The sequence below is a fragment of the Dromiciops gliroides genome, chromosome 1 (genome assembly GCF_019393635.1).
Source record: "Dromiciops gliroides isolate mDroGli1 chromosome 1, mDroGli1.pri, whole genome shotgun sequence".
Taxonomy (NCBI): Eukaryota; Metazoa; Chordata; class Mammalia; order Microbiotheria; family Microbiotheriidae; genus Dromiciops; species Dromiciops gliroides.
Genome location: NC_057861.1, coordinates 503,813,445 through 503,831,543, shown reverse-complemented (window position 1 = coordinate 503,831,543; position 18,099 = coordinate 503,813,445). Strand labels below are relative to the sequence as shown.

At 43.5% G+C, this 18,099-nt stretch overlaps 1 protein-coding gene and 1 long non-coding RNA gene across 5 annotated transcripts in view; one reads left to right on the top strand and one right to left on the bottom strand.

Moving 5' to 3' along the window:
- The window catches only part of RAI1 (retinoic acid induced 1), a 322,326-nt gene that overhangs the window by 199,401 nt on the left and 104,826 nt on the right, over window positions 1-18,099 (bottom strand). The gene's annotated exons all lie outside the window — the stretch shown is intronic.
- The window catches only part of LOC122740512, a 36,746-nt gene that overhangs the window by 14,907 nt on the left and 3,740 nt on the right, over window positions 1-18,099 (top strand). The gene's annotated exons all lie outside the window — the stretch shown is intronic.

Sequence of the window (18,099 nt, the reverse complement as noted above, 5' to 3'; positions counted from 1 at the left end):
TCCTGATCTTGGGGGTGGCATATCCCTGACCACCAAGATGTGTAAGGGATAACTGTAGATAGTTTAAGGGAAGAAAGCTTCAGGACCCTATGAGGGAGACTAGCAGGAAGTTATGTAAGACCTAAAGAGAACCATAGGGGGCAGCTAGATGGCGCAGTAGATAGAGCACCAGCCCTGGATTCAGGAGTACCTGAGTTCAAATCTGGCCTCAGACACTTAACACTTACTAGCTGTGTGACCCTGGGCAAGTCACTTAACCCCAATTGCCTTACTAAAAAAAAGAAAAAAGAAAAAAAGAAATTTAAAGAGAACCATAAAGGAGAGAGAAAGGATTTGCAGCAAAAAGATTTTCCAAAACTGAGTTCCTCCCCTCCTCTGCCACATGTGTGCTAAGCTTGAGTCCACTTTCCCCTGGACTCTACCTACTTGTGGGAGAGTATGCCCTTGAGTTGGGGTAAGTGGGGTTGTTTTGTACCAACTTACTTTACCACTTAATAAATATCCATTTCTAAAAGCCAAATCTTGCAGGCAAATTTATATCAACTTTTAATTATTGGGAGAAATCACACTGGTTGGGGCTCATGAGTTATTGTCCTAATAACCACCCCCTCTCAATGTTACCTAGAATTTTTAGGGGGGAAGTAAACAGCAGTTGCATTCTGGGGACCCAACCCACAAGATCAAAGGGAAGTTTGGGTAGCTTCAGGGCATATGCTATTACTTATTTTATAGCTGAGAGAATATATGCCCAGGGAGATTGATGAGGACTTGCCCAAGGTCACACAACAAATTAGTCACACAATCATAGCCTGATGGAATGCCTAAATTGGAATGGCTCTTAAAGGTCAGCAAATCCCTGTCCTTTCTCAGTTTTACAGAGGAGGACACCTCAGAAGCTAAGAAATCAGAGAAACCAACTCACTTACATGACAGGTTATGGTGACAGACCTGGGATTGAAACTAATGACACCTCCTTCCAAGGCTCTTTTCACCACATCGAACAGTTTCTTGATCTGATAAGTTTTAGGACCTTCCCGGTAAACTGAGATCTCCGAGACAATAGGGATCTTGGGGGTAGTCGCAATCTTTATAATGTGTTTCCAGGGTAAAGAGAGTCACATAAACCTCATCCATCAATGAAACTCTGGCAATGAGCTAGCTCATCCCCAGGCCCCAGACCAAGTGTCCTCATCTCCAGAAAGCCTGAACCAAATGGCTTCCCCATGACCCCTCTCTGCCACCACACCCCTCTCTGGGCTCCAGAAGGTACTCGGCCTAGGGGTCTGGCTGAAAGATATGGTCCAGCTCCAGGAAGCAGAGGGACGGATATGTCTGGGATGAAGACTCATGGTGGCGCTGGGCACGGGTCACTCTGTTGTTTGGGAAGAGGCAATTAGACAGGTGGCCCCGTTCCATTCCTTGCCCCAGGCCCAGTGCCAACTTTCTCGGGCCATCAGCCCTGTGCAGCTGTCTCAGACAAGGAGTAAATATTGGTGGGGTGGTGCCAGTGACATCACTGCATCATCGGCCTGAACATGAAAAACAGGAGCAAATCCTCTGACGGGGAGAGTGGTGAGCCTGGATAAAGTACACTCTCCCCTGCCCAAGGTAGGGGCTCAGGATGCTGGGAGTTCCTTCATGCCTCTCCCCACTGGCCACCCCAAACCTGGCATCACCTAAGCGCTGAGGAGGATCATGCAGCTCTGACAATTAGCCTGGTGGCTCTGCTCCATTTTCCCTCGTCCCCTCCTCAGTGCCCTAACATGTTTTCTGCCAGGCTCCTCCTGATTCCCCCACACGACCCTTCCCCCTTCTCCCTTCAGCCGGGAAATCTTTCTCTGTGTCTCCAGACAGGGAGTTTCAGCCACCCTGTCCAACTGGCTCAGAACAATAATGCTTTGTTTGCCAAATGCTTTGTTTGCCATTTTGGTGTGGTGAACCTTTCTCTGGGGAATTTCTATTCTGCCCTCTAGGGGGAGTGGCTCCACTGAGCTGCACCCCCAACCACATCCCTAATTTTCAACATGCCATTGGCTTCGTGAAGAAGACAAAAGGGGGCCTGGAAGCAATTGCTACTCGGGGGCAAAGACACACACGTGAAGCTGCTTCTAAGCCCTTGGAGGAAAAGCATGGACCCATAGACACATATCTACATCTCCACATGCACCCATGGACCACATCTATATGTATGTACAACGTACCCATGTATGTATATCAATTTTGTTTTGTTGAGTTGTTCAGTTGCGTTCAACTCTTCCTGACCTCATGGAGTTTTCTTGGCAAAGTGGTTTGCCATTTCTTTCTACCATTTTACAGATAAGGAACTGAGGCAAATAGGGGTTAAGTGACTTGCCCAGGATCACATAGCTAGTCTTTGAGGCCACATTTGAACACAGATATTTTCTATTCTTAGCCCAGTGCTCTATCCACCGCACCACCTAGCCAAAGCAAACAGAGTTTAAGTGATTTGCTCAGGGTCACACAGCTAGTAAGTGTCTGAGGCTGGATTTGAACTCAGATCTTCCTGACCCCAGACTCAGTGCTCAATCCATTGTACCACCTAGCTGCACCCATGCATACCAGTATACACACCTAAACCCAGATAGTCATAAGAAATGCAACGTGAGGGGCAGCTAGGTGGCGCAGTGGATAGAGCACAGGCCCTGGAGTCAGGAGTACCTGAGTTCAAATCCGGCCTCAGACACTTGACACTTACTAGCTGTGTGACCCTGGGCAAGTCACTTAACCCCAATTGCCTCACTTAAAAAAAAAAAAACATTAGAAATGCAATGTGGCATAGTGAAATGAATGCTAGACCTGGAGTCAGGTGATATGGGTTTGAATGGCATTTACTTATTACAGTGGACAGGTCACTCGAACCTCTCTGCCCCTTAGGTTCCTCATTTGTAAAATGGAGATATTGAATGCCCATAGTCATGGCATGCCCTCATGGGGCTGTTGTGAGGCTGAGATGAGGTAATGTATGGAAGGCATTTAGCAAACCTTAAAAGGCTATAGAAATGTCAGCTATTATTATCACACACTTTTCTGAGCTTGTCATATACCCATACAACACACACACACACACACACACACACACACCCTGGACATCGCCCACACTGACATACTTTCAGACCCAGCCTCCCGTGTTACTGCTTGTCCCAGAGACCTCAGCCTGTCAGCGTGATGTATGATATGCCCTGGCTATGTTAAGGTTTCTATCTTTGGACAGGAGACTTTCTGGATTTGCTTGGTTGATAGTCTTCTTACCCAGGCCACCACCACCTGAAAATCTTTATGCCATCCTTGCTTTTTAGGGCTTCCTTCCCCCTTTTCCAGGTGTATTCTACTAATGACCTTAATTGGGGGGGAAAGCTTGAAGAATTGCTGCAGGACACACTTCTGGGGAGCCCTAGCCCCGAGGCTGGTTAGCTTAGTGCTTAGAACACAACAGTGGTACTAATGAGGCCAAGGCCATAGGTGCAGTCCCCATGTGGGCTAGTGAGCTTTGCTCTGTCTAATAGCTTGAATTTCTAAAGAGGAAAGATGTACCAACTGTGTTTGCCATTGGTCACCAGTTGAACAGGATAACTGAGTTTGGATGGCACAATGTGAACCCATCTTCACTGCTAGAAATGAAAACAGTTTGAAAATGGAAAATAGGATGCCCTGGGAGGTCATGAGTCCCCTGCTGAAACGGAGGATAAAGGACTCCCAGAAGGGGATGTATGCACTGGTTGGGGGGTTCTCCTGCACAATGGGGAGAAATTGGTCAGGATATTTTCTGATCAATTAATTTCCCTGCAGCTCAGTTGATGTAATCATGAAAAGCTAGGGGGCAGATAATGAGATGTTAATATATGCCTATATCCTGTTATCCCTTATGAAGTGTGAAGAAGTTTCCCTGATTGAATTGGAAGAGGAGGTTGGTACTATCTGGGTGAAGATTAGCCACACTCCTGGTGGCCCCTAAAAGATACCGGTTAGCCAGCATCCATGTTAAAAGACAGGAAAAAGATGTAGGAAACTCGAGGGTCAGAGTTGGGAGAGGAGAAATGAGGGTGGAGGCAGCCACCATGAGGAAACAGGCACCAAGACTCCAGGGAGCAAGGCTGGGTGGGGATAATTAGGTGCTAGGTATGTCAGGGTTGGTGCTTCATGCAACCTCCCTGGATTGTAGACCCTAAGGCAGGTATTATTTATTTCCTTTCTTCCCTCAGGTTCCCTCATGGGACCCTGAAGTCTCTTCTGGACACAAGAAACATCTGGTTTTTTTTTTTTTAAGTTTACCTTTCTTTACTTAAAATGTTTACTTTACAAGCATTGCTAATGTGTGCACATTTAATGGGAATGCAGTTAAAAGGAGCTGATTGATAGGAGTGTCCCAGGAAAGAGATTTTAAATTTTAGTGTTTTGCCAGAGTGTGGTCTCTGGCTGGGGGCTCAGAGTTGTGGGGTTTGGGGCGGGGGAAGAGAATTATGGATTAATTTATCAGACATTTACTAGATGTGTGACCCCTCATTGAGGCACTTAACCTCTTGGGATCTCCATTTTCTCATGTGTAAAATGAAGAAGTTAAATTAGATGGCCTCTAATGTCCTTTCTAGCTCTCAGTTTATGATCCCAGGTACTTCCCAGGGCAAAGGAAGAAAACCCATCTAGGCAATGAATCAGTAATAGAGTGGGTGCAAATAAAAGTATCTTAGTGACCCTGATTAGCATCCCAACTCACAACTGCTCCACGAAATGCCAGATAAATAAACACAGGCAGAAACAACAAACGTTTGTTGAGTGGTGATAGTGTACAGAACACTATGCTATGGATTCATTTTGACCAAAGTTGAGAGAAGACAGAGTCTCTGCCCTCATTTAGCTTACAGCCTGAAATCAGAGAAACATAAATACAGAGTAGAAAGGGACCTTACTGGTTATCTAGTAAAACTCCTTCATTTTACATATGAAGAAATTGAGGCCCAGAGAGATTAAGTCCAAGGTTAAAGAGGTAGGAAGTAGCAGAATAGGGATTCCAATCCAGGACTGCAAAGCTAGCATACTTTCCACTGTACTATGATGATGAGATAAAATACTAGCATGTGTAGCTACAACGCACAGTATTTTATGATAAGTGAATTGGAAAATTACAAAAGGGAGTACTGAGAGGTCTGGGAGAGAAGGTCATTACAGATGAGAGAAGCCAGGAAATATTTCCTAGAGGAGATGATTTAAGTAGGGTATTAAAGGACAGATAGGAATTCAATGGATGAAGAAGGGGAGAAAGGCTCATCAAGAGGTATGTAACAAGGACTAGCTTGCATGTTTGGTGGGTCAGAGAGTTGTTCAGTTTGGCTGGCAGTTACAATGGTTGAAAAGTTGTACTGTTAGAAAAGGTCCAAAAGGTAGAGTGGGGCCAGGTAAGGGAGGGGGTTTTCATTTTACTTGGAATGGTATGGTGTGGGATGGTTATTGTCCTTTGTTCTTGAAGAGGACCAAAAGAACATCCCTATGTTGGGGTCAAGGTACAACGTGTCCAGCTGTGGTAGATCAGACCAATATGAACTCTGAAGGCTCTACCATACCTGCCATACGTTGAGTAAAAAAAAAAAGTAATTTTACTTAGAAGATCATGAAAAGACAATGAAAATTTCTAAAGAGAAAAAATAATTGACTAGATATATGTGAAAGAAGGATTATTCTGGCAGAGTGTGCAGGACACATTGGAAGAGATGGGAGGGTGAGAGGTTGGGAAGATGTGCTATTCTGGTCCATGCCTACCTTGGGCTAGTCCGATGATTTAGGCTCAGGACTGTAGCACAAGGAAATACTCGTGGACCACAAAATGCAATAAAAATTTATTTTACTTATAATAGAGGATTAAAAGGGTATAATTACTAAAAACAGTAGCTGTTCTACTCTACCTCCACATTCAACAGGGCAACAACAAAAGGGAAGAAAGACATCATGCAGGGTAATGGAAAATCTGCCAAACCTCAGGAACACAAACTCCCCAGAGGCTGGGATTTTATATCCCTATTCCTCCAGGCCAACCAAATCCCAAGGATGGCCTTCTTTTCTCCTTAAAAGGAAACCATCCTAGCCTATGTAAAATAAATGCTGTTCCTACTACAATCCACCCCTTGGTGGCAGAGCTTTGCCCCTCAGAGGACTCTCTTTAGGGACTAACCCCTTCTTCTGCAAGCGTTAGATGAAGACTCTCCTCATCATCTTCATCCAAGGACTCAAGATTGCTATCAAGTCAGATAAAGCCTTCCCTTTCTTCCAGGGGAATAGATATTTGGCATGATTATGAAAAATCCAGCTCATCTTCCCCATGTTATTAGAAAGCAAACCACCCAACAACAATCCTATCCCTTGCTTCCCCTTTCTAGGAAGGAGTTGTCTGAACTCTCTTGGGAAAAGGAGACATGCAAATTAAGAGAGACCTGAACCATTTCCCCAAGATGCACAGAACCTTCTGAAAAAGCAAAAACTCAAGGCCTGAGGAACTCGATGTGGAGGATGGAATAATAAAGAGCTGAGGATGGGTGGGGAAGGCATTAACCTGGACTATATCTAAAAGCAGTCCATCCTTATTAGGTTAGTCTGCCTGGAGGCCAGATCCCAGAAACCACTGGAGTGGAGAGCCCACCCCTTTCTTAGAGTAGTGCCAATTCATCATAGCTTCCAGGAGGTGGGACACCCAACTCAGAAAATCAGGGTATGATAACAAAGCTGCTGTTTCCTTCTTTTTTTTAACTTAATTTTTTTTTTCAATTAATGAAATTTCAATTAATGAAAATTCACCTTCTCTCCCTCCTCTTCCCCCCATTTGGAAAAGAAAGGAAAACAAAATCCTTGTAAATATAGTAAAGCAAAACAAATTCTCTCACTGGCCATTTCCAAAAAAGCTGCTGTTTCAAAAGCCCATTCCAATTGTCAGCAATCCTACCTTCCTGGGGATCATATGGGGAGATGGAAAACCCAGTGAATGAGAGGATGATGAGCCCAATCTTGGGCCTGCTTCATAGTAAAATGGATATCCTGATCTGAAGCAATGGGCTGGAGGAAGACATGAGAAAGGATGCGTTCTGTAAGAGCTTTCATGATGGTACACTTAACTGCCTCTGTAATTCCATATCCTGAATAAATGTCAATTACAGGAAGGGTAAACCTCTTGCCCTGAGATGGAGGAAGAGGGCCAGTGTAATCAATTTGCTAGTCAGAGGCAGATGGAGAACTATGTGGGATTATGCAATTGTGATAGAAGGAACATTGCTGAACCCAAGTAAACTGCCTTATCCTTGATTAAGATCATATGGTCACACAGTCACTAAAATATAGCCATGTCTGCATTGCTGATGGACCCAGTATGCAATCCCTGTTCTTATAAGGGTACACCATGATTATTCAGCTCAGCAGAAGTCATATGATGTCTCTGCTAGGCACTAACATGCACCACAAACAGATATATGCAGTGGGAAATATCAGCAAAATTTCCCAATTGGTCTTGACTCCAAAGGGGAAGACTTGTGATTGTTCAGACCTATTCTCTGCAAAGCCCTGGCCATTCAATCAGACCCATGGCCATCAGCCAGAAATCAGTATAGGTTAAGATCTTATCTGCTGCATCCCTTAAGACTCTCTCACATAGCATCCATGGCAGCTCAACCCAGCAAAAGGACTAAGTAGTACTCCCATCCTTTGGTGTATCTGTCACTGCATTAATGGCTGCCAACGTCCCACTGCACATGTCTCTCATAACAGGCAGAGCTATCAGTGAACTAGGAAAAACAGCATTTTTTGAAGGTGAGGTCCATGTAGCATAGGGCCCACTGGGCTAGTAGAGTAGGCAAAGCACTGGAGCCAGAATCGGAGGTCTCAGCTTTGGGCAAAGTTACAACCTGGTCACAAAGAGTATTAATACCTGAGGTCCTTAGTGAGCACCATTTTGATTATGCCTCCTACGCTTTACATATCTTATATCATCCAATTCATCATGGGTAACTCTGAAGGGTATGATATGACCCTGTGTCATTCACCCAATAGCAATTAGGGCCTAGTAATAAGTTAGTAATTGATTTTCCTTTTTAAATTACATTTTCTTTTTCCAAATGAAGATCTATCTTTTTTCCCTTCTACCTCTTCTCCCCTCCACCTCACAATTGAGAAAACAAGAAAAACAAAACTCCTCCAAAAAATGTATAACCAAGCAAAACAAATTCCCATATTGGTTATGTCCCAAAATATCCTATCTCAGACTATTCTCTGAGTCCTTATCAGGAAGTGGGGAGCCTGTTGGTTTCATCACATGTTCTCTAGAATTGTGATGATCAGAGTTCCTAAGACTTTCAAATCTGGTTGTCTTTACAATGTTATTGTTTTCCTGTACATTGTTTCCCTGGTTCTGTTCATTTCACTCTGCATCAGTTCATACAAGTCTTCCTGTGTTTCTCTGAAATGGTCCTTTCCATCATATTGCAGCACAATATATTGTATTCCATTACATTCATATATCAGAAATTTATTTTCAAAAATGGTGTAATAAATGACTGCTTTGGGGAGTTTACAGCTTGGTGCCTGCCAAAGAATCCATTCAGCCTCATTGATAAAGACCCAGGAGAAAGGACTACTGAATGGCTTGCTTTAGGTCTTACAGAACTATAGTCTGTTCCAGGCCCCACTTAAGAGAGGCAGACTTGCAGGTAATTTGGTAAATACCCAGGTAGGGAATATAGGTTCTCCAGTCCAATAAACCTCTGAGACTCTTCTTTAGAGTATAGGGGAAGGAGTATCAGTGGCTAATAGTGATCTATATCCAAAGTGATCTGAGTTCACTCTGACCAGTATATTACTCAAAACTTAACTGAAATGGTTAGAGACTGAATTTTCTTAGGACTGATCTTCCATCCTATGTCTCTCAAATAAGCTACCATTTGATCTAGGGGCTCTGCTATGTTGGTCTCATCTGGCCCAACCAACTTTAAATCATCACAATAGCAGTGGGCATCAATACCCTAAGGAAGTAGCCCCCCTTTTAGGTCTATGCCCTCCAAGCTGTGAATAAGAATTCAGGTAACTTTAAAGAAAGATAAAGGTATACTGAACTTTTCCCTGAACTAGTTCCTGACTAGTCTCACCCTGATTTGCGTCTACTGCCCTGCCTGGTTTCAACCCCATGGAACAAGATGCTCTCACACCTGCCATCCTTTGGTTTCCCTGTCCCCTTTCTGGCCTCCTTTTCTCTGTTTTCTCCCTCTTTAGATTGTAAGCTCATTGAGGGAAGGAATTGTCTTTTAAAAATTTGATTAAAGGGGTAGCTAGGTGGAGCAGTGGATAGACCACCAGTCTTGGATTCAGGAGGACCTGAGTTCAAATCCGACCTCAGACACTTGACACTTACTAGCTCTGTGACCCTGGGCAAATCACTTAACCCCAATTGTCTCACCCCCAAAAAAATTTAATTAAAGAATAATCTCCCTAAAAAAGAATAATCCCCATTGCTTACTACAATACTTGGCACATTGTAGGTGCTTAATAAATGGTTATTGGATTGGAAATGTTTTATTGGATTGGATGGGAATAGAGAAAAAGCCATTGGTACTCACCCAATGTCTAGGCTACTTGGTTCACTACAATAACAAGGGTAGGAATGGCTGCTGTAATTGGCATAACAACTTAAATCAGATCTCTCTAACCCTCACTCTCTACACCAGGTTATTATAAGGGTAGTTTGCAAAGAAAGGTACTCCAGCCTCCTTTATCACCATCAAAAGGGAACACCAGGAATATCCTAGGAACAAATAATACTTAACTACTCAGTTCAGGCAATTCCAGGGGATTCCACTTGTCCCTACCCATAAGAACTGACGTAAAAGTTTTCATAGGTGTCCATACAAGTCCTGACTCTCATGAATTCATAGTAGCCATTCTTATCATACAGTTGCCCTGAGTACCAACACAGATATGACCCATCCATCCTCACCTTAGCAAGGATTCCCTTTTGCTTAGTGGTCTTTCTCAAAAGAATCCTGATTGAAACTGGGGTGCCTCTATTGACCTCACTGAGGGTCCCCTTAGCCAGCAGTATTCAGCAGCTTTTTATATATTTGGCATTCTTGGTTAAGGGAGGCCCTTTCTAAGCTGCTGTGACCTAGGCATTGTGTCTGCAGTTCTTGGTACTGCAATAAGAATAGCCCAGGATTTGGGGGAACTTCAGCCTTTAAGGGAACTCCAAGAGTCCTTCAAGTCTCAGTACAAGGACTTGGGTATTTGGGATGACCAACCAGAGTGGGAGCTTTCAGAGGCATACTAGGTTTGGGTTAGGCAAAAGGACCAGAAGGTAGGATCTAATTGTTCCCAATGCAGGCTGGTTATACATAGAGAATGGGGAGGTGCAGCATAAATGCAGTTCATGAAACATCTCTTTTAGGAATTTCAACTCTCCCTTTGCTGATCCCCACTGTAAAGGATAGTCTTCATGCACATGGTGTCCATGGGACTTGAGAAATGAGTGAATATGAAAAGTGAAGGAGAAAGAAAAGTTGCACATGACCTCCAAGTTACAAACATTGGAGACCAAGTGAATGAGGACGAGCTTCTGATCTTCATCAGTAGAGTTTACACATCAAAACTTCCCAACGTGGATGAAATCCCAGGCCAGATTCCCTTTCCCCTCACTCCAAATGTGGCACATGTCACATTCTACCTTGTGTTATATTTCTGAATAGTATTATCTTGGATGTTAGTCTCCTTGAGGCCAAGGATTCATTTCCTCTGCCTCAATGTTTCCCTGTAAGCATAGGCTCTTACATACAGTAAACTCTCAATAGTTGTATTTAATGAATGAATAGATGAATGGATAAACGGAATGACAACCAGGTGTCCCCAGAGGACAGGAGAGGAGACACCCAATATCTGTGGGAGGTAAGTTTGTTTTTTTAAACAATCCTCATGAATAAGGAAATCTATGGATACTGTTCTTGCCTAAAATAAAGGTTTCCCCCCCCCCTTTTTAAATCTTCTTCCACATTCTCTACATAGTCTTTTCTGGGGGATCATGATTAATCATATGGACCAGATGATCTCTAAGGTCCCTTCCACCTCTTAATCCTGTCTTTAGGGTGATTCACCCCGAAAAGCCAAGTGCAGGATGCAGTAAGTATCACAAGAACCACTGACAAGGCAACGTCATCCTTTTCCCCTACTCCATCTTCCCGTGTCAGGAAGAAGCATGGCTCAATGCCATGCCTGGCGAATATCTCAAATAGTGGGTTGTGCCAATGAAAGATACTCATTTTTAATTACTCAGAGACTGCTGTGTTCTGTTCTTAGAGCCATACATCACCACCGGTGGAATACTGATATTAAAATATGGGCCTTTGTTTCAGGGAGAAGTTTGAGGGTCATTAAAGGAGTTTTGCCATTTCCCAGAGGCAATCCAGCCTACTCTCCTCTTGCTTTTTAATTCTAGGCCCAACTCACTACCCATTTGCAGCGCCTGTCCACAATACAGAGAGACACATGGGGCGGGGGCGGGGGGGGGGGGGAGTGTCTGAATAGGCTGCAATATATACAGAAAAAAACAGAACTAGGAAGAAGAGCTGGCATAAAGGACGTCATCGAATAAACATATGATTGAAAAAGGGGATGGATTGCTAGAGCAAAGAGATAGCTGATGAACATCCTGTGTACTCCCTTGGTAACCTTCTGATGTTTTTAGAGAAATCACACACCGCCTCCTCCCTCCAGCACAGAGGGTGGACCCCCTGGGGCTGACTTGAGGGAGGACAAGGACGAGAGTCTCCCAGGATGGGCAGGCATGGCTAGGTTGTTATTGTAGGACACATCAACGGACACAGGTTCATTTGAGAATTAGAAGGGAAGGAATAGGGCAGATCATCTCTATAGCAACAGATAATTTAAAAACCCTGAATAATCCAGAAGCTGTTTTTGTTTGGTGCTGAGACCCACTAGCCAATTTTTTTCTGCCCTAATTTCATTTTGCTTAGGCTAATATTAAAAGGAACATGAATGCTCTGAATGCATACTGTTTGACTAGGGAGAAAAAGGTGGCAAGGGGGAGGCACTCAGGAATGTGTGCAGGAAAACAGTCTGGCATTCAGAAACTGCCCCAGATAACCCACACCTGGCTAGATAATCCATACCTTGGGGGGGGGCGGTGAAGAGCTGATTATGAAGGGTCTTGATGACAGAGACAACCTCTTAGGGTTTGGTAGGAGCTAGATTCATGTCTAACTGATACCCTTTAAAGGCTAATTACCTCACAGATCTGGTTTGGAAATATGATGCTGCTTAGTTTTGGTGAGACAAAAGGTAAGTTTAAACTCAACCCAAACTTGCTTCATTACTTTAATGCACAACTTGAGGTTATCCGCCTTGGCCAGACACCAGAACCTTGTAGCAGCTTTCAATGAAAAAAAAAAGGTCTTGGGGCCCTGTCTGAAGGGATGGGGGCGGGGCATACTGAAATCCCACCCTTCCTCTGAGATTTCATGATAAGAAGTATTTGTATAGACCTTTTTGGTTTACAAAGCATTGAAGCCCCGGTGAGGCAGGTAACGTAAATCCCATCAACCCCATTTTGTAGATGAGGAAACTAAGGCTCAGAGAGACCAGGTCCGCTGTCACACATCTAATGTGTGGTAGAGCCAGGGCTTGAACCTGGGGCTTCTGAGTCATAATACCATGTTCAATAACTTGCTCCTTGGGTCTCACAGAATGAATCCCCAAGGATAGTTTTTAAATGGGGGTATTTCTTTCTCAAGCATCAGGGAAGATGGAGTTAAAGGAGATAGGAACTGGGCCGGGTTACTTCAGAAGGCAGTTAGATGTGTATCTAGTAGTCTGTGGGGCCATTTTGAAGGGGTGGGGAAGCAGCCAACAGTAGACCTACCAGCCCCTGAGAACTGCCCAGTGGTCTGGTGCTCAAGGAATTGTCAAAGCCTGATTTATGGCAGTCATCCCATTACTGTCTTTCCTAAATCCAGTTGGGTTCTGACCAGAAGGACAGTTCCATTCAATATTTTCTTGGGAGGGAAGAGAGGATATAGGGAGGTCTACTGGGGAGTCCAATGAAAAAAGAGATGAGACATCAGTTACTGGTAGCAGCTTGAGTATCGAGGGCAGCTCAGTTTCCTTATCTGTAAAATAAGAGGGATTAGGGCCTATGATCTCTAAGGGCCTTTCTAGCTCTGAAAATCTATATCATTTTGTAATTCTTTATTACTTCAATGTTTCATTATCATTAATTTGTGCTGGGAGTACTCTGGACCATCTACCCCTGCCCCTATCCCCAAGCCTCCTCAGTGATGTGTGTTATATTCCCTCTAAGACATGGTAGCCTGTCTTTAAGAATTGCTGAATTCAAAAATTCTTTTCTCTGCAGCCAACCTGGTGATGAGACTGACCTTAGCTAGGGCTGGTCCTTGGATGACATGTAGCTGGTGGCCAGGCCCTTATTTGAATCCTTTCCAGCTTGGTAGGTCTTGCCAGGGTTGGTGCTCCAATAGAATTGCTTTTGGGAATGCAGGGTCACCTCCATACTGTGAGGAGGCATCCAAATAGGACTTCAGTGGAAGAATGCCAACCAATGTTTTATTATGTGCACTAACTGTGGGGATCAGTGGTGTCAATAATCCAAAAAGAGTTTTAAAATAATTGACAATTGTTCTTAGGAGGCAGTCGGGTATAAGAGAGCCCGTGACCTCTACTGGATCATGCTGTTTGGTGTGGGAGGACAAGACCAATATCTAAATTTCAGGCTGTCAGTGACCTTGCACAAGTCGTCCAATATCACTGGATCTTAGTTTCCTTATCTGTCAAATCAATGTAAATAATAACCCCTGGCCCTTCCCTATCACATAGAGAGAGGGATAGGAAGGGGCAGCTAGGTGGTGCAGTGGATAGAGCACCAGCCTTGGAGTCAGGGGTATCTGAGTTCAAATTCGGCCTCAGACACTTAACACTTACTAGCTGTGTGACCCTGGGCAAGTCACTTAACTCCAATTGCCTCACTAAAACAACAACAACAACAACAACAACAACAAAACCTGAGAGAGGGATAGGGACTGTACCTGTGATTTCATTGGTTAAAGGGAACTCTCTGGTGAGGAACCTCCCTCCATCAGTGCAGGTAGGCACCTTCTCTGCAATGTATAGCTGCCTAGAACACTGAGAGATTAAATACTTGCCCAGGGTCATACAGCGAGGATTTAGACACAGGTCTTCCTAGCTTTAATGCTAGCTTACTACCAGCATGCCACCATGTTTCCCCTACTGCACAGCGATATTTGAAGAATACACTGGATACACCAGCACATTAGGCTCCCCCACTACCCCAGTCCATGGAATTGTTTCAGTGGGCCAGTGAATCACAGAATCTGGATTGAGAAGGACTTCAGCAACCAGTTATTACAAACTGTACCTGGGGGCAGCTAGATGGCTCAGTGGATAAAGCACTGGCCCTGGATTCAGGAGGACCTGAGTTCAAAGCCAGCCTCAGACACTTGACAATTACTAGCTGTGTGACCCTGGGCAAGTCATTTAACCCTCATTGTCCTGCAAAAAAACCCCAAAACCAAAAACCAAAAAACAAACTGTACCTGACCACAAATCCCCTTTTCAGGATCCCCAACAAGTGGCCATTCAGTCTTTGCTTGGAGACCTTCTGGGAAGGGGAAACTACTTCCGGGATCTACTTTTGGATAACTCTAATGGTTGGGAAGTTTTTCTTTATGTCGAGCTGAAATCCACCCCCTATCCCTAAAACTTTAGCCCATTGTTTCTAATACTGCCCTCTGTGGACAGACAGAACAAGCCATTTCCTTTTCTATATGCCAGTCCTTCAAAGATTTGAAGACAGGTGTCATGCCCCAGGTCCTCAAGTCTTCCATCTTCCAAGCTAAGGGTCACGAGTTCTTTCGATTTCTCTCCTTATGAGGCTATCTAGAGGCCCCATGTCATTCTGTCCACCCTTCTCTGGACATTCTCTGGCATAGCCAGAGTACAGTCCCTATCCCTCTTCCTAAAATGTAGCATCCAGAACTGAAGACAATGCTCCAGATGTGGTCTGGATAAGGCATGATATGATCTCCATCATTCTGAGCTCTAAGGTGATGTTGGCTAGTTTTGATGTCATTTCACACAGCTGACTCATAATGAGCTTGAAGTCTTTTTGAAATCCCTGGATCTTTTTCAGACAAACTGTTTAGTCATGCCTCTCCCATCCCGTGCTTGGTTGGGGGGGGGGGGAAGGGGAGTTGTGGTTGTTTTTTTGAACACAGAATCACAGGATTTCAGAGTTGGAAGGGACCTCAGTGACCATCTAGTTCAACCCATATGAAAACAAGTGGTTGCTCTGATTCTAATAGAATACTTCCAAGGAGGGGCTACCCCCCCATACCTCCTGAGGTGGTCTACTGCACTTTGGTCTAGCTCTGCTTGTTAGGAAATTTGTCCTGAAATTAATACTAAATTGATTCTTCACAACTTCCATTTACTTCCTGGTTCTGCCCTCTAGGACCAAACAGACCCTGTCTAATCCCTCCTCAAGATGACAGCCCCTCAAATACTACAGCTATCACCTCCTCCCTGATTCTTATCTTCTACAGGATGAACACACCCAGTTCTTCCAAGTGATGCTCATGTGACATGGAATCAATGCCTTCCATCATCCTGGTTGTCCTCTTTGGGAGGGTCTCTAGCTTAACAATGCCCTTCTTAGCGGGCAGCTAGGTGGTGCAGTAGATAAAGCACTGGCCCTGTATTCAGCCACTTGATACTTACTAGCTGTGTGACCCTGGGCAAGTCACTTAACCCTCACTGTCCCACAAAAGCACAAAAAAAACCCCAAAAAGCCAATGCCCTTCTTAAATTATGGCACCCAAATCTGAATACAGTACTCCAGATGTGAATCTGCTGAGGATGGAACACAGTGGGGCTAATACTTCCCTATTTCTGCCTTAATATAACTCCAAATCACACCAGGCTTTTGACTGCCCATTACATTGCTGACTCATCATTGCTGACCTTACAGTTTACTAAAACTCCCAGATTTTTTTCAGAACAACTTGCTAACCATGTTTCCCCATCTTGTACTGATGATGTTGGGGTTTTTTGGGTTTTTTTTAGTGAGGCAATTGGGGTTAAGTGACTTGCCCAGGGTCACACAGCTAGTAAGTGTTAAGTGTCTGAGGCCGGATTTGAACTCAGGTACTCCTGACTCCAGGGCTGGTGCTCTATCCACTGCGCCACCTAGCTGCCCCAATGTTGGGGTTTTTTAATGCCCAAATTCAAGACCTGACATTTATCCCTATTGCATTTCATTTTATTAAATTCAGCCCAATGTTCTAGTCTATCACGATCTTTTTAGATCCTGACTCTATCATCCCACATCTTACCACTATTCCTCCAGCTTTGTATTATGTACAAATTTGATGAGCATGCCTTTGGTGCCTTAATGTAAGTCACTGATGAAAATGTTGCACAACCCAGGACCAAGGACAGATCCCTGGGGTAGTTCACTGGAGACCTCCTGCCGCTGTCAACACTGAATCATTAACAACTATTCTTGAGTTTATCCACATAGTGAAATGTCCAGTCATCTAGTTTATATCTTTTCATTTTCTCCACAAGAATAAGAGGAGATACTGTTGGTGGAGTTGTGAAAAGATCCAACCATTCTAGAGAGCAATTTAGAACTATGCCCAAAGGGTTATCATACTGTGCATACCCTTTGATCCAGCAATACCACTGCTAGGTTTCTATTCCAAAGACATTCCCCCAAAAGAGAAAAAGACCTATTTGTACAAAAATATTTATAGCAGCTCTTTTTGTAATGGCTAAGAAATCAAAGGAATGCCCATCAATTGGGGAATGGCTAAACAAGCTGTGGTATATGATGGTGATGGAATATTATTGTGCTATAAGAAATGACAAGCAGGATGATTTCAGAAAGGCCTGGAACTCATGTACTGATGTATAGTGAAATGAGCAGAACCAAGAGAACGTTGTGCACAGAGACAACAATATTGTTTGATGAAGAACTGTGAATGAATTATTCTCAGCAATACAATGATCCAAGACAATCCCAAAGGACTAATGATGAAGCATACCATCCACCTCCAAAGAAAGAACTGATATTGATTGAACACAGACTAAAGCATGCTATTCTTCACTTTCTTTCATTTTTTCTTTTATTCAAGTTTTCTTATACAAAATGACTAATATGGTCACGTTTTACATAATTGCATGCATATAACTTATATCTGGTTGCTTACTGCTTCAGGGAGGGAGGAGGAGAGGGAGGGAAGGAGGGATAAAATTTGGAACTCAAAACTTTAATGAAAAATTATTATTATTTTTTAAAAAAAGAATAGTAGGAGATACTTTTTCCAAAGTTCTATTAAAACCTAGGTAAACTATATCCATAGCATTCTCTCATCTCCTAGTTTAGTAATCCTGTGAAAAAAGGAAATGGGGTTAGTCTAGCATGAACTGTTCTTGATGAAGCCATGCTGACTCTTTATAATCCCTGCTTTCCTTTCTAGATGTTCACCAACCATCTTTTTAATGATTCTCTCTAGAATTTTCCCAGTTATCAAAGTCAAGCTCACTGACCTAGTATGGTTTGCAGACTCTGTTCTTTTCCCTTTTTTGAAAATCAGGACAACATTTGACCTTCAATTTTGTGGTGCCTCTCTCATTTTCTATGATCTCTCAAATATCACTGACCATGGCTTAGCAATCACACCTGCCAGTGCTTTCAGGATGTAGTTCAGCTGGGCCAGATGATTTCAATTCATCAGAGCAACTATTTACCCTTACTATGTCCTTATCTTTGGTATCAGCTTTCTTTGTAAAGTCCTTAACATCCTCGGATCTCTTAAAACATTTTGCCCCTCCCTAAAAAAACTTATCCTGACTGATTTATGCATTATTTTAAGAAAGTATTGTGGTGTTCTTCTGAATTTGGAGTCAGAGTTCCCCTGTTTAATGCTAACTCTGTTTCTGATTAGCACCTGTATGGACTTAGACAAGTCAATCTCTCTAAACTTCAGTTTCTTCATCAGCAAGATGGGAAGG